Below are 23,338 nucleotides of genomic sequence, written 5' to 3'. Positions count from 1 at the left end.
AGATAGGAAATATATTTTATTTCGCTACGTCTGGTTAAACATTAACTCTGCGAACACAAAATTGGGTTTCTAGTTTACCGATTTACAACTCAGTATTGGTAGCCTGTCCGGCGCTAAGTACAAATATATCCGTAAATGCAAAGTCTAACTTAGTTATCAATATTAATCTCGCCTAAAACATTTTTTTCGGAAATGATCAAAGTGTTTGTTAAAGGAACTATTTAAACAGCTATGTACGTTAGATTTGGAAGGTATGAAATTCTAAGTTTAAAAGAAACAAATCTGAATATGACTTTTCTATTTTGTTGTGAACTTTTTAATTTGAACTGCGAAACAGATATATCACAACAAAAAATCAATTACCAGTTTAACATTTAAAACAAATAATTTTGGTAATCTTTAAGGAATTGGACGGAAAGGCTGGATGACAAATTTGTGCAATTGTAAAAGGAAAGAGATAAGCTAGCCTTTCCCCATCATGGCCTGGCGAGAGGACAACCCAGGTGTAACGCCTTCCAGCTGTTGTGACAGATTTGTTGTCGTAGCAACTGTTTGTTTACAGACCGTCGAGACTTAACCCGAGCTGATCTGCAGCACTATCTTTCTCTGTCACAGAACAATGGTGAAAGGTTTACAAGCCAGAAATAACAAAGAATATTACTTTGAAGGACTATCTTCCGATATCTTTAAAAAGTCTAAAATAATTATACTCAGTTAGGTCGCATATAGACATGAAATTAATGTAAACAAATAATATTTTCCTTCGTAGGTTTATTAATATATTTCATTTATACAATTTTACCTAGTATAAATAGATATTGGTTATGATAAATTCGATGAAATATGAACTTACGCATTCATACGAATTATTTAAGCTACAATATGACTTAAAGATAAGAAAAATCAATTTTACGTCATGCTTTCATCATAATCAGTCAACGTTTATTTTTATCTTTCATTCTATTTATAAATATGAATAAATTGTTGTAGTTAAATAATTTGATTTTGTAAGAAATAATTTTTTATGTGAAATTTTTTTAAGATACAAGTGCATGGGTATGTGATCCACTTTTATCAATTTTGTAAGGTTTAAAGTAGAAGACATTTGGGTTCTATGAATAGATCAATATAAGCCCATCTCATGTTCGTTAAGAAAATACGTCCAAATCTCAAAATGCTTAAAATTCATGTATGCAAATAATACTTTCCTTCAAAGGTTTATTCATATATTTCATTAATATAATTTGATCTACTATAAATACATATTGCTTATGATACATTCAATAAAATATGAAATTACACATTCATAAAAAATGTTCTAAGTTACAATATGACTTAAAGGTGTGGATAAAAAACAATTCAGATAAGAAAAATCAGTTTTACGTCATACTTCTATCATAATCAGTCAATAGTTCGCTTTATTTCGATACAACTGTATGTATTTAAAGGCAACGCGTAAGTGATCATTTAATCATTGGGTATGTGATCATCTTTTAACAAATTTGATAGATTGAATGTAAAGGACATGTAGATTCTATGAATAGATCAATATAAACCCATCCCATATTCGTTGAGAAACTAAATCCAAATCTCAATCATTAGGATCTGAAATAAATGCTTCCTATTAAAACAGTATCACTGAAACTTTTAATTTAGAGGTTAACTCGTATGGGAATGCAAAACTAATAACTGTAATATCCGGTTGACGTCCAGAGTTAAACACAGGTTTACGAGTAATGGATTTGTATAAACCCCTACTTAATTTGAGAAGCGAGTAGGAAAAGAATCATATTAAAATGCTATTGAATAAGCTGGTTTTAATAAACCTAAAGTAGCGTTAAGGATTCGTTGAGCAAATTGGAATGTGTTTCAAGCTCGGTAAATGTTTAACCACTCATGATCTTAACTCAAGCTCGTAAATAACAGATTATTTATAAAATTGAAACTGATAAACGGTTTTAATTTGAATTATATGCTAACATTACTGATAACATTCATAAATATGTGTGCCATTTCAAATATAACAATAGAACTAGTTTGCTTTATTGTGCAGGTATATTTTCAGTTAGATAATAAATTATATTTCGTCAACCTGAGAAACATTATTAACAAATCACTAAATCCTTTGTTTATACATTATAGATTATGGATGATTTCAAAGAAAACAAGATTTTGAAATCTGTTATTATTTTATGTTATAAAGCTGTATATGTTATGTCCTGGCATGTATATCATGTTTGGTGTAGTACGCCTATATTGTGCAGTCTTAGGGTTCGTTTTTTCTTCTCTCGGCTATCACCTTAGGGAGTATAATCATTGGCTGAGCTTTAGCGAAGCCTATCACTCGTGGGTCTGCCCGCACGATAACTCGAAAATCGAACTGACTTGTACACTTGAGACTTCATCTCTGTATGAGATGCACTAAGTTCGATGATGGTGCATGTTACTCCACAGGGGTTGGCTAAGCGTTAGCGAATATATGTCGGTTACAGGGGTAACAACGATTGCTACGAGGACACAGTAAAATAAATAAATTGTGAAACTAACTAAATAAGCACATAACAGATTCAACAGTCTGATATTTTAAAACATGTAGTTTAATTAATCCCATACATACAACATCAATTTATAGTAACTAGGTGATTGTTATTATCTAAACAGATTAAATGAAACCAATTAAATGTAAATACATCATTAAATATATCATAGTAGCAAGATATGCTGCGAAAGATTTCATATGTAATCTTTAAATTTTGCATAAAATTCATTTCTAAGAGAATGAGTTCTATGATTGGTCATTTTTGTGTCAACTTCTTTTTGTATGAGTGTATGGCTGTCTATCTGTCCACAGGACATCTCGAGAATGACAACACGTAGTGTGGAGAACTCCTACCTTGTATATAAAGGATATCAATAAACAATTTTAAATAATAATATGAAGGAAAACCAAATTGCCCTTCTGAGAACTACTGTACGAGTACAACAACCAAGCAACATTTATAACTAGATAATTTCCATTAATGCAGTGTTCAGTATTAGTGGAATAATTAAAACAGCACATGATATGTAACAAACTCATCTCCTTTAACAAGAAATCTATTTAGTAATTCACCCTGACACATATTAAGATCTCTAAATTTAAAAAGCCAAGATTTAACTAAGACGAATTTCACTCTCTGATGAACTAAACAAAAATCTCCTTTTAGTTGTGAACCTTATTGTAAACATCGGTGTTAAACATGTGATTTCTACAAATCACATAATATTATAATAATAATAGAATTTTATTGTCGAATAACAAAATTAATTATTCAATAGTTGATCAAATGATTTGTGAAAAATTAATAATTTAAAAGTAACGTATAAGAGGTTTCCACAAACCAAGCATCCTGATGGATTAAATCTAAGGATTTAACTTCAATTTAAAATTTCCCTTTTAAATTAAATAATAAAATTAGGTAATTATTCATTACTATACTGAATTATTTTAGTATACATACAGACAATGTGCAATTATTTAAATGCTTCATGTGATTGAAAATATATGTATTTATTATGTGGTTATGTTTCTTATAGTTTTGTTTAAAATATTTATGTATATGTATACATTTTATCTACAAAAAAGTTGTTTCCTACGAAATAAAGCGAGTTTGTTTACAGATAATGTTGTCTTTATAACTTTTATTAAATATAGTAATATGTTTGAGTATTTTACGCACAACAAATTCTGTTCATATATTTAGACTTTTTCGAGTTCATCTTCATATTGATTTGTACTTGCTCAACCTTATTTACTAAGTGATCCCTGATAAAGAAAATAGATTCAAAACCTAGAAACTTAGTGTTTTATTCTCGTAAAAAATGACGATGACAATCCCCGATTCTAATACTGATTCCCAAATATTAGTAATATAAACCTGAAATGATAATGATACACCAACCTCTCGTTACATATGATAAATATATAACACTTTCACTGTCACATCTGATAGTAGTAGTATGTTGTAATATCTTTCAGACAACATCCAATCCAATTATCGGGCCAACTTTTTCAGCAACAGAGTCCATCATTTGGGTAATTTGGTGTGCCAGCATCTGGACTATTTCGCATGTAGCTATAGCTTTTTTAGAAATAGTCTTTTCACCATGCTCAATGATGCTTAATTTATTTATTTTTTATGTTATTATTTTCTAATAGCTTGGTGGTAAATTGAACTTATTTGTTTTGTAATTTTTAATGAATTAATAATTGTTTCTAAAATTGCACTGCTGAATGAGATTGTACATTGTTAATTGCTGATTTCTTGTAAATGTATAGACTCTTTCAAGTAGATCTACTACTTTATTTCTTGTTGTTTGTTATTTGCTCTAAATTTATCTTGTTAATTTTTAAATGTTTATCATTGTTTTTCTTTATATTGTTGTTGTTTTTATTGTTATTATACTCAAGTTATATTAGTTTTCGAGTTGGTTAGTGTTATTTATGATTTGTTATTTTTTTATACTTATTGCATAGTTAAAACTAACACACCATGTTTTATTGTAAATTTGTTCGATTATGCTGTCTGTCTAGAATTAATTAATTTGTATTATTCTTATAAAAAATGGTTGTCCGTTGATAAATAAATAACATGTGAACCTGAAGTTTATGGTAAAAACAGTCGTATCAGTTTTTTTGGTTTATTGTTCCAAATTAGTTTACAATTTTTAGATGGCCGAATATATTTAAGTAGAGGAAGAAAAATATACTACTCTATAGGTTCATTCTATAGTTAAACTGTAACAAGAACCAGCGTTTATTGATATTATCCTTTATACACACATATTTTTCTGATCCTCATTTCTCTTTCTCTTCCTCTATCAGTTTTCAGATCTTTAATGGAATTATTGTTAATAGTAAAAGTAATAAAAAGGCAGGAGAACCTGAGTCATACGCAGGCCAAACACAAGAACCTCGGTGTCAGTGCAGTATTGGAGGGAAGTGCCGTAGCAAACCCAATTATCAGCCAATCTGTGGTGTCACTGCCACAAGGGGGATGAAGGAGAGTGGGGGAGGGAGGTGGGCAAGAAGCTAGGAGATGTTCAGAGAGCCAAAGCAGTTCAACAAATGAATCATTAGACTTCATTTGTGACCTGTTTGTAAAATCTTACAAAAGTCTACTATAACAACGATTAAAAGTTTATTGCATAGTGTAAAGCGTTTAAGACTTTTTTAATTATACATTTTGAAGGTACTAAAGTTTAAATTGGTCATATTCTTTACATTTGATTTGATTTAAATTTGTGGTCATCATTGACCGAAAGGGCATTCATTCTAAACATAGCGTTTCCAGAAATTGTGGTACAGAATACATATAAATAAATTAAAGTTGTTTGTTAAAGCCAAATTTATGCTCACCCAGCCTTTGAAAGAAATCCGAAAACCATTTCCGGTTTATGTTAAACTCTTAGGGAGTATATTCGTATATATCCCACCTATCCCCCCGTGATTAAGAGAAATTTGACTCATAATGGAAGATTTCACAATTCAGATTTTCTCTTCCTCTTATTCAATGGATTTAATAAGTTCCTCTAGAAAGGTTGCAAAGTATGGCTTAGTCTTATTTAATTAGCATCAGAATTTTAGTCTATGAAGTAATTCCTGTGAGTACAATATTCAGGCCTCGTTGATGAATTTAGGATCTCCCTACCTGAATTAGATGATTATTTGACTCCTTTAAATAAAAGAAGGCTAACATTAACATACTGTTTCTGAATTCCCAAAAAATATTGATGAGTGGGAGTGAGGTGACAAATAAGTACTTCGTACATGATTTTGGCTTTGTAGGAAGTCTCTGCCAACTTCTCTAAATATCTCTAAAGAATTAGGTAGAATTTAAATGTAGTTTGATTTTTAATGTTTTTAAAGACAGCTTTTATGATTTCAAACAAAATTCTAACACTATTTTAAAGAAGTTATAAAATTAATATAACGAGAATATCTGCTCATAGTTACTTTAAGAGGATAATTTTCAATGAATATTTTTACAAGGTTTTCATTTTGCAAAACGGAGTGATCCATTTTATTAAAAATTTTTAGATGCAAATGATAGACAATACTTTCAAGTAACTAAATTGGTATTATTATAATATAAATATTTTTCCAATCAATATTATATTTTAGATTCCAATACATTCAAACTATAAAATTTAGCTTCAGCATACGTAGTTTAATACATATTATAGGTCTTTGCACATTAAAACTATTCAATAAATCGTCTTAAGCTAGAGTCAATAATAAACAAGCTCCTCAATTATATAATGACAAAGTAATAAAAATTAATGCTTTTTATAATTTAAGGTTTAAGTTATAAATAACTGTAATTGATTAACTAATTAAAAGAGATGAAGCTATTTGCAGTGAAGTTATTTATTAATGTGTTTAACAATGTAAGATATATAATAGGATTTTGTGTTTCTGTCTATATATTTGTAAATTATTTAATATTAATAAATGTTCTAACATTATTACATAAGATAATACTCGTATTTATATATAATACTTATATACTGCAATCGTTCAATGGTTTGTAGGTCTTTACCGTGATCATATACCAAATGTATTAATATATACTGGAGTGGGATTCGGGACCTAATTAAAAACATAAAAAAGCATAAAATGTGTTCGAATACCTTGAAAAGTTCCAAGTCCTTTCATAAAACACATACAACAAATCACATATCTGACTATCATTGCTTTAATCTATAGTCAACGTTCAATCTTCTACGAGGTTTTAAAGGCTCTCTTGATCCTTTCTCAAGATACTTTGCTTACTTTGGGCTTTTAGATAGCCCATATATTCGTAACTTTCAGTAACAATGTGATGTAGACTTTTCAAACGTTATTTTCAACATTCTTGTATTTATAAACACATTTCGTTCAATATTTTGAATTTTAATTGTATTCATTGAAGTATTTGTTCGTTTTATCATTATTAGTGTTGTCATAGTTACGGGACTTCAAAAATATAAATACCTTTCTTTCTCTTTTCTCTGAGATAATCTGCAGAACTTTAGTCTGGGGTTTTCGATGTTTAATTTATTACTGATGTAATATTTGTGTAGATCAAATTTATAAGTTTATTTGTCTCGGAATCTGAACTGTGTCTTAACTAAATCATTTTTCAATATCATTATAATCGCAGCAACCTTATAACGTACCTAATAATAATAAATGTTTAACTAAAACATTTTTTAATAATATCAAGATCTCAAGTTTTTGTATACAGTAACATTTATTACTGAATAAATTATACAGTAATACATTTTACGAGTAACGTATTATCTTTTATAATTATATTTTTGCATGTAATCACACAGTTCAGTTTCATACTTCAATCCTGTTAACAAAAAAAATACATGGCACTAAATAATAATGAGTTATTTAATTGACAATTTTGTAAAAAGATATTGTGTTATTATTGTAAAAAAGTTCCTTTGAGAGAAAAAAATGTTATTTTTCTTAATGATCACAGTATTTCCCATGTGCTATGTAAAAGTATATTATATATTAAAACAATACACAATACAACAGCGATCCTACTGGGTCGAAAAGTATGAATTTCAATAACATTTAAAATTAATCCTCGAATAATTTTGGTTAAAATTGATTAAGCATTGTGTGGAATGGTAGGAAATATAAAAACATCTTGATTAAGAGGAAACCGACCGCACGTCTGGGAGGGTTGCGGAAGATTGCCACCATAATTGGGTTGCTGCTGAGTTCACTGTGGGCACAATACAATCTGAGTTTTTATCCTGGTATTAGACGCATTATTATTTTGAGACGACTGACAACCCCCCCCCCCAAATTTGCCCTGTACTCGTGATTATTTCAGGCCATACTTTGCAATACTTTATCGTCTGCGCATTATTTAAAGCTATCACACTAGAGGAGTTTGATTTTTCAATTTCTGTCTATCTTTATGTCTGTCAGTTACCTATAGACATAATATTTTTATCATACTTAATTTCATGATACTTTTTTATGATAGTTAATTCTATAACTCCCTGATGGCGCATGTCACTCCTATAGACTTGAGTGAACGTTAGGGAACATTTTTACATTGGTCTTATGTATAACCAAGATACCAATGAGAAAATTGCAAATAAATATGTAAAAAACAAACAGAGTATATTTATATTACGTATTAAAATGTGATATTATAGTAATACATGTAACCTATTAAAATGATCAGCGTGGTACTGGGCTTATCTATTAAAATTTACGGTTTAACTGATATATACTAAGCATTAGTATTATAACCATCATGTATGATAAGAAAACAAGTAATAATGGTTTAAAAATTACTAGTAAATAAAGCTCTAAATGAATCCAAGTGTATTTTGCTTAGGATCTTCTTGCAAATTATCTAAAGAATAGCAAAATCATATCGTATTGGGTTGTTAATAAACGTATTTAAAAGTTAGCAATTAAACTACATACATTAAGTAAAATCCACCAAATAACCTTTCCACGGCAACATTTTTATGCGCATTTGTGAGCGGATGTTTTGCTTCTAACTTTTTGTAACCTTTGAATCACAAAATCGATGCCTTTTCATTCACGAAGTCAAACCAACTATCAACAGGTGAACCTTAAAAGTACCAACTTTGGTCACTCTTGGATCAATGAGGTTTAAATGTTTTACAAAACATTTTATTACTGGTTGGAAATGCATTATAAGAAACTATCAATCCAGTGCCAACTGACTTACAATAGCATTCCTGGTAGTTCACAAATGCTAAAGCAAAATAAAGAAGAAACCATTTTGCTTCCGGAATTTGCTCTTTCAACAATAATCCTATAGAAATAGCAATAGCAGAGTTTAGCCTGTTAGCAATCTATATGGTTATAAAGCCGGTATGAAATGCATTATTATAAATGTCATCGAAGTCAACATCTTCGACTACGTTCGAGTTGACAAGATGACTTGTTCTCTTGGCTGATCGCAGTAACATGGAAAGGGGGTGGAGATTTGGTCACACATCGTCCATTGCTATCCCCAGAGATGCTAGAGAACGTGTTAGTTTCAATTAGTCAATGAGTCATTGATTCTCCCGTTGGATCACTCGAAATCCTAGAACTGGTCCACAGAGAGAGTATAAGAGGATTGATATTTATCCCAAGGAATATCACTCTCAGTGATGACGCTTAGAATACCCAACTGAGGATAACCCCGTGATATATTGGAAACCATAAAAAATATCCTATCTCTATTCCATACCGTTAATTGTAATCGATTTCCAAATCAAATCAAATATCCTTTATTTCCATCAGACATGTAAAATGCAATGGATTGCGTCATAAATATTAAAAAACTGCATGTACAGTTTTTATATCTATACATACAACTATTTATTTATTTCCAATAAATTCACTGAGGGTGTAGAAACATTTTTTTATTAAAAAAGCCTTCAGTGTTCTCTTAAAGACCATTATATCATTTACATTCTTTAGGTCCACAGGAAGAGAATTATAAAAAATTACGGCATTATAAAAAACAGTGATGTTTGAAAAAAGAGGTTGCATGAGGGGAATATTTAATTTGTTGCTATTCATGAGATAGTGTCCGGACTGCGAAATTAGTGGCTCGAAAATGCCCAGGTTATGCTTAAAAAAGACCAATGTGTGGTAAATATATATATACTTGGAAAAGTAAGCAGATTGAACTTCTTAAAGTGTAATTTACAGGATTCTGATTGACGGATGCCAGCGATAGCTCTCACCGCTTTCTTCTGCAAAAGAAATTTCAACAGCGTATGAAAGGTGGGGATAAACCAATGCAAAATATGAATTCAGAAGCACATTGGTGCCCGTGAAAGATGAAAGTCTACGAAGAACAAAAATACCAGCACAGGCTTTACGTGCGACATGATTTTCATGAAAGGAGAAGCTAAGATTCCTATCGACAATTAGGCCTAAAAACTTGACCATTTGCTCAGAACAAACCTCTGTATTGCCAACCCAAACACTCAAAGAGTCATTGCGTCTTGATGAAATTGAAAAGTCTAGCAATGTAGTTTTATCAGTATTCACGGCCAAACCATTTCTCTGAAACCACTGGACTATAGAATTGAACTGAACAAACGTATTTATCTCCATATTGAAACGACAAGACTCATCAATTAAAAGTGATGTGTCGTCAGCAAACAAACACAACAAGCCCCTCGAAACACAACTGCTGAGGTCATTCACATACAAAATAAAGAGGAAGGGTCCAAGTATGGAGCCCTGTGGCACACCCGTCTTGACAATTTGCTCGTCAGAAAAGCATCTTTTCCTAGTATTTACGTCAACGTATGGAATTTCCACAACTTGTCTACGCTGACTCAAGAAAGATGACAGCCATTGATTTGCCAAGCCACGCACACCTACTCTGTCAAGCTTTTGCAAAAGAAGTTCATGTGAAACCATGTCAAATGCTTTTCTCAAATCAAAAAAGATACTAGCAAAAAACTCAGTTTTATTATATTTTTTATTATTTATTTTATTTATTATATATTTATATTATTAATATCCATAATATACATTAGGGATATTTGTAAAATCATTGTAACACCCATTCATTACTGCACACGGATTCATGCAATGAAACATATGTCCAAGAAAAAGCTGATATTATTTGCGGTTATAGTTAGGGTTTCTGACTAGATCAACGAAAATTTGTCAATACCCTTGATGAAGCATGCGGAGGCGTGATGAAATGTCCGTATCAGTATATAAACCATTAACACTATATATTTTAAATCGTTTTATTTAATTAGACCACGAGTACTTTTAAACTACTAATACTTGCTTCCTTATCATGCATGATGGTCATAATACTAATGTTTTGTATATTTCAGTTACACCGTGCATTTTAATAGATAAGGTCAGTATGACGCAGAAGTTGCATGCAAAATTTTAAATATAGCTCGTTTCATTAGGTTACATGCGTTGCTATAGCACTTGTTAAAACGTAATATCAATTTACTCAATTTCTTTACATATTTATTTACTTTATAATATTCTCATTGCTATTTTTTGTATCAATAAGACCATGTAAAACGTCCGCTAACGTTCAGATCCCATAGTGCGACACTCAACCACTTTTAAAAATAAAGCAAACTAAATTTTTTCAGGAGTTAACTGAATAATTGATATGCAATTTTAATATAAGAAAACAAAAGATTGTTGCTAAGAATTGCGTGTCCCTGCGTTCCCTAAAAACCACAAGGTTTTTTTCTGGTATAAATTTACAAATTCGCATTTTAAAAATACTTAAAGCACGATTTCCACAAAATTTCAGATGTGCGGGGCAGTAAAGAATAATAAACAACTCCTCACACAGACAAAGACTAAAATATTAAATTCCGATCCGGGAATGTGAGTTGGGATAGTTTGCTAAATTATTACTAGAAATTATACCTTGTTGGTTTTTACTCTGACAAAAGGTTTGCATCAAACAAAAGAAGTGTTTAAAGATTTGCCTTTAGCAGAGTTGAGTGAATTGCACAAAGCGAAACAATAGCCCCATTGTCTGGTGCTTGTTTACAGCTCGGATCAGCAGGAGCGGCGACTGTCCATTGTGCTTATACCCGTGCTTTTGGTTGCAGGGGTATTCCTATCAGGGTGAGTCCGTCATCAGTCATCAGACTTTTTAATTATTGTCGTACTTTTACACTAAAAACTGCTAATTCCAACGTTTTGTAAGTATGTTCGTAACTATCTAACATGATTACATGAAGATAATGTTAGCACATACAGTATTTTGGTTTTTATGTATTAATTTGTTGGGAACATCGCGTCAGTATCATATTTTTGTGATGTGAATCTGGATCTTCCAAGTGCTCTGAAATACTACAGCTAAAGCAAGTCCAGTAGTAAACCATAAGTGTCCAAGTAGTATACGAGTACATGACAGCTTTCCTTGATCTACATGTACGGGATACACTTTAAGTAGTAGTTTTTGCAATTTTAAGAAACCAAACAAGGAAAAGCTTTGGTGGCCACTTTTTTATAGTGGTTGAAAAAGAAGTTACTAATCTTGAAACGTTGATTTTGTGATTTTTCATAGCCATAATCTTATTTCAGGTGGAAATTATAACAATTATATCATTTTATAAACAACCTTAAAATATAAACCAAATGGCACCCAGAAGACGATGACATTCCACTTTCGCCTGTACTGGTGTAACGTGTAATAGCGCTCTTATTTATTCGTTTTCATGACTTGTGCTCGGGACTAGTGCTCGTGACTTGTGCTCGGGACTAGTGCTCGTGACTTGTGCTCGTGACTTGTGCTCGGGACTAGTGCTCGTGACTTGTGCTCGGGACTAGTGCTCGTGACTTGTGCTCGGGACTAGTGCTCGTGACTTGTGCTCGTGTCTTGTGCTCGGGACTAGTGCTCGTGACTTGTGCTCGGGACTAGTGCTCGTGACTTGTGCTCGGGACTAGTGCTCGTGACTTGTGCTCGGGACTAGTGCTCGGGACTTGTGCTCGTGACTTGTGCATCTTGTGCAGTGACAACGCCCGAGTTCATGGACTCCAAGCATTTTCGTACATCTTTGACCCCTCAATTTTCATTTTTTAATCTTTTTTACATACTAATTATTTTCGTACCTAACGAAGAGGATACATTTTAATTCTTGAGGTTTTAAATGCTGTTTTATTATAAACTAAAATATAAATGAATTTAAAATTTTTGCTAGTAACTCAAATACTCAAATGTATAAGTAATTTGTGAATCTCTGTAAATTATAATAATGCATCCATAGAAATGGATTTCATTTCAAAATATGTATCGTAATTGTATAAAATGTAAAACAAGTATTTGAGTATGCTATCACGCATTAATGAGGTGCTTCCAGAAACAAAATATTGAAATTAACCTGAAGATTTCTCGGTTTGTCAAAAAAGGTTTTGAAATAAAAGAAAACAATGACAATACTGGAATTCTCGAAATGTAATAACAATGTATAACATATCATATTAATACCATTCATTACAATAATAACATTTTTTTTCAATAATAAATTATTCATATATTGTACACAGAGTACGAAAAAATAAAACCTTTGAATTTAAAACATTAACTTGTATTAGTTATTAATGTAAAAGTCTTTTTCCGAAACAGCAATTACCCATAAAAAATTATTAATTACACAAGTCTATGACTTTTGTCATACAAATTGTTACATCAACGAGTTCCAAAGTATACCTTTGTTTTATTCAGAGTGTTATCAATTTATTTTTTGAAATATATAAACTTAATATTATACCCAAAACATTAATTACTACTCATAAAAAATGGGTATGTACGAGTATATCCCCCTCGTATTATGGGGATATACTTACCTATTTTAGGATCGGTACTTCAATTAACCTTACCAGACTTGGGTGTTAAATCTTAAGAGGGTAATAGTGAAATGTTTCCATACGGGATTTTCTTAAACTATTACAACCATATTTACTTAACTAATGTATGATCTATGTTTAACCCTATATGAGAGGGTTTTTCCTCATTTAATTTTCCCTGCTCATACAATGTTGGTAGTTTTCCCTTCATTAAGAAATAAATGAGTACAATTTTTGAGTTTACAATTTTAAGGTGCATAACTACAGCATGTACGAATGTTTCATCAGGCTAAAACCACCAATATGATCAAAGATCTGTTTTAAAACAAAACACAACAGTTTTCTAACTGCTATCTGTTAGGCATTCCATTTAAATTCACAAAACCAGCCGGTATCCGCCGATGGAATCAATGATGGTATCTCGCCTGATGGATGGGACTGCAGTGGGTGTGGAGGTGATGGTTGTGAGCGGGTGTGGAGGGGGGTGGGTAGGAGACGCCCTCGCCTCTGTCAGTTGACGTCGGGACGCGGTGGCGGCATTACCTTCTCGCCACGTCCGACAATACGCGCCGCGACGTGGGGGTGGCCGAACTTGTTCTTGCCAGTCTACTCGAGAACATCTAGACGCATTTTTAATCAAAATGTAATTTTTAATTATTTTTGAGATTTTATCCGGAAACATATTTCGACTTTAAGTGTCCACTTTCTAACTGAATTTAAATTTGGTAAGTGTTATTTATAATTACATGATAACTGTTAGCTGGTAGATAATAATTACAGGAATATATACAATATTAAAGAGTTCCATATTCGTAATAAATATTTTTATGTAAAAATAAAAAAAAATAAAAATTTTTTAAAAATATTTCAAAATATTCCAAAAAAGGTTGTACATAAAAATACAAAAAAACTCCTATACTGTCGAAATAACAAAATTCTATGAGATAATAAATTTCAATATATATATTAATACGGCAAGAAAAAAGAATAGTAAAATATATAGTAATACTGTAAGATTACAACTATATGTGCCATAAAACGTAATCTTTTAAGATTTGTTGAGTGAGTGAAATTGGTAATTAAAAAAGACTAACCAAAGAAAAGGAAATATTAAAGTATATTCAACTTAAAAATGATCGGGATTTTCTCTACTTGAGCAACTTTTTCTGGGTACACTTAAAATAAATGATTTTAAAATTTGAGCATAGAGACCACTCTTGAGATAATAATTATTGATTTTTAATTTATAAAACAAAATACTGTGTCCCATGCTTTCTATATCGGGCAACAAAAATAAAACTACTGCTCGTGAGAGAAAAGAATGAATTGAATTGTACAAAAAATACATTTTGTGATTTACGTCGTGCAATAACTTGACCCCATCACAAAAACAAAAACGATTCGGTAGTTTATGTTTTTGGGAATTCAGTTCAATAATATCAATGCTGATAAGATGCAAAACAGATATAATTTGGAACTGTTGTTTTAATAGTTGTTGTTCGTTCATTGAATAAATTCGTTCAAGGTGATTAATCGCCCTACACATGACCGGACCTTGAGTCCAACTGGTGTTGTGATGGACTGAAGGAACCAAATCACAGATAAAACTGTGAAGTGTGAATGTTGCTATTTTATTTGGCTTGATTCAGTGTTTCGTTGGACCGAACCTTATGGCATTAGTAGACTTGGAAGCTAATTAATTAAAACTCAATGAGAGCCTAATTACAAGAAAGGGTTTAACAGAGATGCTTGAAAATACGAGTATATTTAATTTAAATAACGAAACGAAACCTAATAGGAATGGACATTATCTTAAATAATCAAACGGTTATTAACTCGTGATACTTTTATACATATATTAATTAATTTTATTGATATTTATTAATGTAAACGGTTGTTTATTTTCTCTCTTAACGATTATAAGTCAGGATACGATGCCAATATCTTAAAGAAAACAGTTAAAACAAAGTACATAATTAATGGAGATATACTATCGTTTCAAACTTTAAAATAATATTTTGTTAATGACAATTACCTATTGTAATTAGATTAGAATCCCTATGGTTCGGTTTTCAAATTTAAAGTGATTAATTATTATAAATAAAACTAATTACTGAATACTGTTCCTATTGTATTTTAGTTGCGTGAAAATAAGAAAACCACAGTAACTGCACAGAGTTAATATCGGAGAAATTACAATTCACACTTGAAAATCTACTCCCAAGGCTGATAATTAACGAGATAGGAATGCTTCCATAGAAATGTAATCCAAACTTTTAAATTAAATGTTTCCCCTGCTAAAAGCGAAAAGCGCCCTTGGGACACACGGCCATGAGTGCTATTGTATTTGAATGTAAAATATAACCGTGTCTTCTCAAATGTGCCATCTCCAATAGCAGAGCTATTCTTTTCAACCTATGCTTCATAAAAAGTGGAAAAGTGTAATCTTAGGTCTGTTTTTGAGTTAGTAATGTAGTACATGTGTTCCTTAAATACTCGTACCCGAGTACTGAAAAGTGTGATGCAAATTTAAAGCCTTCCCAAGGACGCAACATGCTTTTCCATGCATTCGGATTTGGTGTAGCCAGATGGTATGTCTGACAGGAATCGGGCATGCTTATAGAATACTCAATAACAAATGTGTTTCAGGTGCATAGCTTCCTATTCTTCATCAAGATTAGGTGGAATGTGGAGACAAGTATTTTTCACAATAATAGCCACTTACTTATACAGCCAGATATGCTTAGACACCCTGTTGATAGGTAAATGTGCCCGAATACACCTTTATAGAAGTCCATGAGTTTCAAATTATAGATGCAGTAGGATGAGGTGGGTTGCAGAGATGGAGATTCCTTCCTATGGCCATAAATGATGCTAATGTTACATCTCGTCATCGATATATGATGTCAGATTGCCTACTTCCTGAAGGGTCTAGGCCTAGATACTATGCATGGACGACAATTTCTATTAGAAACAATTTTCGACCCAAATGAAAGATGACGAAAGTGAAACAGTGTATTTAATTACAATAGGGTTATTAATCCCTGGAATTTTGTTTTTACCTTCCACCTTTCACCTTTATTTATTAACGTGGCATCACAACGCAAATTTGTTAAATATTTGTGGTACATCTCAGATCAGTTCACTTAACAATGAGCGTAATCAGTAAGACATTATTTACTTTTACATAGAAGTACATGGTAAAGTAATGTTTTTGGATTGATTGTACCACAAATATTTCTTAAAAGTGCCATTTCCAATGAAAATAGCAGCGAATATGAGAGCATAGCCGTAACATTCTGAAATTAAAATAAGGTATCTTATTTATACACAGTTTCTAACTACATTTTTACACAGCTGAAATCAGTACTGCAGCACTGTAATTTCTCACAAGGCATTCACGGCAAATACTACCACAATACACTGTTGCTGAATAGGAAATGGGATTGCGTACATTCACCTCCAGTAAACGGGAGGTTGGCGAAATCTCGTTTAAAATATGGATTGTAACGCTGATTCGTTTATTCTTGTTTGTTTCTTTCCTCAACAGTAAAACGTATTTCCAGAGAATAATTTGATTTTTAACTGGGAAAGATTTGAAACACCTTGAAGAATGCTTGTAATTTTAAGAGCAGCCCGAATGTTATGATTTTACGTTATTTGTATATATATACTACTTCTAATACATTTGTAAATATAGTAGCGTCACTAAAACGTTAACTATCACAAATAGTGACAGAATCAAGAATCCCAGAGTTTGCAACTAGTGTTATTTACTGTAGAGTGCATATCATGTAATCCAAAATTGTCATGTGGCCCAAACGGGTTTGGGCAACTAGCTTAATATTTATGCCTTTGACTATACAGTATGTTGACTGGAAGATGGTGCAACAAAAGTAGTTAGGTACTGGATTTTAAAAACCGTAATCCAGTTCCGGCTTTACAGAGATGAACTTATACTTTACAAACAGAGAACACACTTACTTTTCTTACTCTTAACAAAGAGTTGTTTAAAGTTTGTTATTGACAATGGAAGGTTTTAAAGGATAACAGGATTTCGGACATTTGCCGTCGTTTTAGGTTATAAAAGGTTTTTTCACAACGTTTCGAGGATTGGAATCTATCCTCTTCGTCAGGTGGAGGAGGTATTACTACATACAAAAATAGCTTTAAAACAACGTTTCGAGGATTGGAATCTATTCTCTTCGTCAGGTGGAGAAGGTATTAGTACATACAAAAACCGCTTTTAAACAACGTTTCGAGGATTGGAATCCTCGTAGTATCCCACTTTAATCCGTGCCGATGTGGTGTATGATTATGTTTCTAGTGCTCGTGACTTGTGGTCGGGACTTGCATTCTCTGCAGTGACAACGCCTGGAGGGATAATACCTCCCTCACCTGACGAAGAGGATAGATTCCAATCCTCGAAACGTTGTGTTATATCTTTTGTAACATATAACGATGGCAAATGTCCGAAATCCTGTTATCCTGTCAAACCTTCCATTGCCAATAACAAAACAAAACTTTAAACAAATATTTATTTATTAAATTCAAGAATATGGTGGAAAAATCAGAACCGGTTCGACGCTTTCATCATTACTGGTAAACATTGAGTATTTGATGTATTAACGCCTGTATTGTAAACTCGTAATCCGCACAAAACATTTACAGTTGCACTGACGATAGTGCGGGGTCGGCGATGTGGAGCAGCCAGCACATTGGAGTGCATGAATGTTGTTTAGCTGAGATAGTTACGGCATTGTGTGAGTGTACTCCATTGCAAGTGTTGAAATAACCGAGTTTCTGTTGAGTCGGCACAGTGCACATTGTGAGAGCAGATTTTGTTCCAGATACATTGTTTCTTTCTGACACATTACGAACATTAAATCTAAAAAATTACATAATGGACTGTGTTTTATTATAAGCAGATTATAAAGTGAATTTTATTGTTCAGTTATTGTAAAAAATATGTAAATTAATTTGATTACACGAATCATTAATACAATACCAAGAAAATTATGCTTAATTCGTGTTCACGGTTGATCATAGGACTGATTGCTTAATTTTTGTTTATTTTGAATACTGTGATGGAGTAACAATATTACCTAAATATAAAATTCAGAACGCCTGTTTCTCTGTACAACTTACAATAATCAAAGGTAAATATAATGTATTCCTAGCACACGTACAACATTGTGCGAAAGTTAGGTCATTATAATCAATTCAGTTACTTAACTCTGCACTTCGTTTAAAATATGTTCGTCCAAAGTTTGTTAGCATCAGTTGCATCAGCGCCATGACCTATCAACAATATACTCAAGAGAGGTCATTAGGCTTTTCCATGTTCAGGGCTTTGTGTATAAAAAAATGACCAAATGGGCTGCGTTTATCATTTCTGATACTACTTCAGTTTCTTTTTTGAGCATTATGTATGAAACCTGAGCTATCTTACAACCTTCTCAACATCTTGGATCTCATGGCCTAGGCCTTCCATTGGCGACAGTGCAATTTCAGGTTCAGGACGTCAGATTAATATTAAGCTCGCAGGCTGCTAATAAAGTACAGATAATCTATTCCTACATGTTTTACTATACAATGTGTAAGCACGAATTGTAAAATGTGAAATGAGTATAATTATAAGGAGAATAAAGTAAAAGATCAATTATAAAGTTACTTAAATATCAATAATTGTTAACATAAATGATACACATAATGGCAATTCGTTTACTTCGTTTGCACATTCTGAACCACGTGTATCTTAAAACGCATTTGGCTCCTGATGGAAAAATGAAAATTTTACCACGTTCCTCGCCTTAAACAGCTTTGTGTATCATAAACGTTATGGCAGTACTGATATTGCGTATCAATTTTGATACACATAGCGCTGAAGTCTCAAAGGTCCTTAACCGTCTGAAGCTGCCACATCGTTTTCCTGCCTCGTAACTGTTTCAGAATAGCGAATTTGAAACAGTTCAAACAATTTGAATTTGATTGAATAGTGTATTCAATTCGAAATATTCTTTAGAAAAACTTGAGGTTGACGACATAAATTAAAAGAAATCTTACGCTAGTTCATAAAGTACAACATTTGTAATCCAGCATGGAATTAAAATTCATTGTAGATAGCCCATGGTCGATTATAATGAGTATAAATAAAAATAGCTTTTGTATCTTGCCATCAATCCAATCCAAGTTCATGTGTTTCTACGGTGACGAGTTTCATCGTCGGACTTTGGTACCCGTGGTGGTGGATGGCTTTATCATAAACTTTAAAACACGACACACACACACACACACACACACACACACACACACACTTCAACAGGCACCGACAAGTGGACGACTTCTAAACATACAAAAACACATAACCTTGGTTTGGATTGACGGTAGATTACAAAACCTATTTTCAGTTTTAGACCACATGGAAATCACCCAAAACTAAATATCAATAGCTATTATTCCTGAGCTAATGTACTAAAGAGGGAAGACAGAAAACCCTACCGCTGCAATTCATCTTCTATCGGTGCTTTGAGAACGATTATACGTTTTTCCATCCTATTTAACTGCCTCAGAGCGTACAAGTTTATCTCATAAATAGAGGTTATGTGGAACCAGAGGATAAAGATATAAATACATATTATAAACTAAGGAATACTATGTAAGTAATGAACATTGGATGAAATCCCATCTTTGCAATATCTCTTTATCTAACCGTTTCAAGTTGGAATGCACCTAGCCTCTTTAAGGAGGTCATCCAGTTACAAACCATAAACTTTAAATGTTTCTTTAGTTTCTATCGAATAATAACAGCTTTAGGATGAAAAACTATCTCTGCACTTGGGATTATCTCGTAGCTTCATAGCGTACAATAGATGACCTCCAAAATTGAGGACATTAGCTACCGTAATATAAACAGCGAACTGTTACCTCCCATTCTGGAGGTAACTAGTTAAATCCAGTAGAAAGCTTCAGCTCCATACCCCGTATCACATCTCTACTTTAAAACTGTTTAAACTTGCTTAAAAAACGAGGTCATCTGCAATCCGAACTTAATCACAAAATATTTCTTTATATTTTTAAAGTAAAAAACAAAACCTGAATAAAGCTCTAACTCTGCACCCTGCTTTATCTCAATGCTTCAGGATAGATTACATTTGGTTCCAAATGGAGGTAATCTAGTGTTAAATTAATAAAAATTAATGTAAAATTCTGATTATTTCATATTATCCCTCGAGTAAGTAAAAAACATGTAAAAACACAATTGAACACGTTCAAATTTCAGTTCATTTAGTAACATAGCATACGTATTGTGTATTATCAAATACTAGTCTGATAATTGTAGAAATGCTAGAGATGAGGTGTTTCATATTAGTGAGAACGTGTCGAAAAATTCAACTTTATTATGAATCAATGGAACTACTGAGAAAATAATCATACGAAATAATGAACATTTGTGGCTTTAGTAGTTGCAGACATCTTTATAAGTAACAACTTATAACGATGAAGATGCAATATGCATTTTTATTTATTGGAAGTTGGGGTTATATAAATTATTATTTGAATCGAAATCGTTTTCCACAAATATCTAAACCTAAATATCATAAAATGGCTAATACTGGGGAAAGCTCACCCGGTCTAGGAAACGGCTGGTTTCACAGTCCATTCTGCGTGGGTGTGTGGGAAATGTGCGTGATAATATTTAGACTTTCACATATTACCTCCCCTACCCTGTGTATACACGCAAGTGTGGAATGTCTGCTGCAACCCGTGTGCGTTCTGTCGCTCTGGACTCTTCATTTTAAATTTTTGATTTTTATAACACACGATTCTACAAACTAAGGGTATTACAGTTGACTTCGGTAAGGTTTTGGGCTTTAGTGTATGGATTTACAATACTGGGTATACTTACTACTTCACATGAAAAACTCACAACATTCCTTCTTCAAGTGTTATTTCGTACATATTATATTTGACATGAGATTGATTTTTTAACAATTGCATACTATTTAAAGAACTTAAAATTTAAAAAATGTGTATGTAAAATAAATTACGCTGCTTTTTAAAATCACTGAATTAATAATGTACCTATCTATATTCTTGTTCAAAGGTGTTACGCAGGCAATTACCTTACTCCTGATTTCATCTGATAATCTTCTAATCATTAGGAGAAATTCTCCATCTTCATATCTTATCATAATATATCAATGCGTTTCTCTATGTTAGGATATTACATTTTGCATGGAAATCCACTTTCGACATGGCTGCTATTAGACAATGTTCATCTGGGCGACAAAATATTTTCTAAGAATTAGGCTAATAGTAATTAGGATAAATTTCCATTTTCAATCCATTATGGCTTCATTGACAAGGTGGAAATATCGTCTGATCTTGGCTGGACGGTGAGATCTGACAAAATATAAGCATGCCATCAGTAACGATCGTTGGAAGATATATTTACACCTCTTATCGTCTCTGTGATCTTAACACTGAAACTCGCAACCCTCAACATGGTTGGTATAGGACACTCCTTACTGGACAGCAACTAATATAAAATTTATAAAAAATCTGCGTCTCAGAAATCGTTTTGAAGGTAATTCAAACAAAAAGTTCGGTTTAATACTAAAGTACATAAACCTCTATGGTAAACATGTAATGTATGCAAGCACATTATTTTGGAATTTTTCTTCCGTTTTAAATGTTTATTTAGGTTTTAATAGTGTTTTAGTGCCTTTTAATTTATTCGTTCTTAATTTAAGGGTAGTGGAGTTAGCTTGATAACGTTTCCTAATGTTGTATTGCCAGTATTAATCACAAAATTTACAATTTTAAAAAGGCTTTTAATTACTCAGTATATTTAGTTACTGAACTCTCATACACCCTATGGGTCATGGAATTCATGCTAATAAATACACACTTGGAAATACGCTATGTTTTAATGTGAAGACTCCGATGATGCAAACTTTGAAATAGCCACTAAAATATATTAAATCTTCAACAAAACACCATGAAATTTCACTCAAACTATACATGCTACCTCATATTATATGCTAAATAACAAATTTTATTGGTTTTCAACGTCGAAGCTTTGACCCATCGAGCCTTTAAACTGTCCATCAATAACCACCTACACAATTACACCTACTAAAGTAAGGTGGTTGGTCGACGGATGCAGACCTGTTATGACCTGTATTCTGTAGCTTAGTTTTAATAATTAGTGTGTGTTTAGTTTTTATTAAGTGCATGTTTTAGAGTTAGTACAGTTAACACAACATGGTGGTTGTAATACCTGACTTACGCGTGTCACAACGCTCTTGGTATGATTGATTTATTTTAACCTAGTTTGTAATTATGTGTTAGGTTAGTTATTTACCTGAAAGAAGAGATCAGATTGCAGATCTCGAAACGTAGTGTTACTGATTTTTTTTGTATCACTGAACGATTGGAAATGTACGGAAACATCCTGTTTTGTTCAAGGAAGTCTTCTAATAACTAGGCTATCACTTATCTCACTTATAATTTGGAACGACATAAAACAATTGTAATTATCTTATTGTCCTCATTTTATAAAAACAAGATATAATGCTTAGGACATCATTCCTATCTCATTACCTCTTTTGAGTTGCAAGAGTGATTTTTATTGTTAAGCCAGCAAGAAGTTGGCAATAGTGGAAACTGAAAACTGCTAAAACACTCACGTCAAATAAAAACAGTCAGCAGAAAACCACAATGTATGCATAAAATATAAAGTTTATACACTGAAAATATCTTTAAACTAAACTTACCACAACTGAAACTGTTCAAATGACCTTTAAAGACATTTAGAAGCCAAATAGTTTTGAAGCTTTCATCTTCTAAGGATACGTAATGGGAACTCTCGGCGCACTCATTAAAATGTTCATTTACTAGAAACGTCAAACAGAAAGTAGACTTGACTTTCCTTGCCTTGTTTTAATTACTCCT

The 23,338-nt window shown here is 32.2% G+C and overlaps 1 protein-coding gene across 2 annotated transcripts in view; it reads left to right on the top strand.

Annotated features, from left to right (window-relative positions):
• The first annotated feature begins 13,905 nt into the window (after nt 1-13,905).
• The window catches only part of LOC124356574 (kinesin-like protein CG14535), a 109,170-nt gene continuing 99,737 nt past the window's right edge, over nt 13,906-23,338 (top strand). For both annotated transcript variants that reach the window (XM_046807654.1, XM_046807653.1), the window contains exon 1: nt 13,906-14,103. The gene's annotated coding sequence lies outside the window, so the exon portion shown is untranslated. The remainder of the gene's footprint in view (nt 14,104-23,338) is intronic.

The sequence above is a fragment of the Homalodisca vitripennis genome, chromosome 3 (assembly GCF_021130785.1).
Source record: "Homalodisca vitripennis isolate AUS2020 chromosome 3, UT_GWSS_2.1, whole genome shotgun sequence".
Taxonomy (NCBI): domain Eukaryota; kingdom Metazoa; phylum Arthropoda; class Insecta; order Hemiptera; family Cicadellidae; genus Homalodisca; species Homalodisca vitripennis.
The sequence above is the reverse complement of the archived record's forward strand: the minus strand, read 5'-3'. Positions and strand labels throughout refer to the sequence as shown.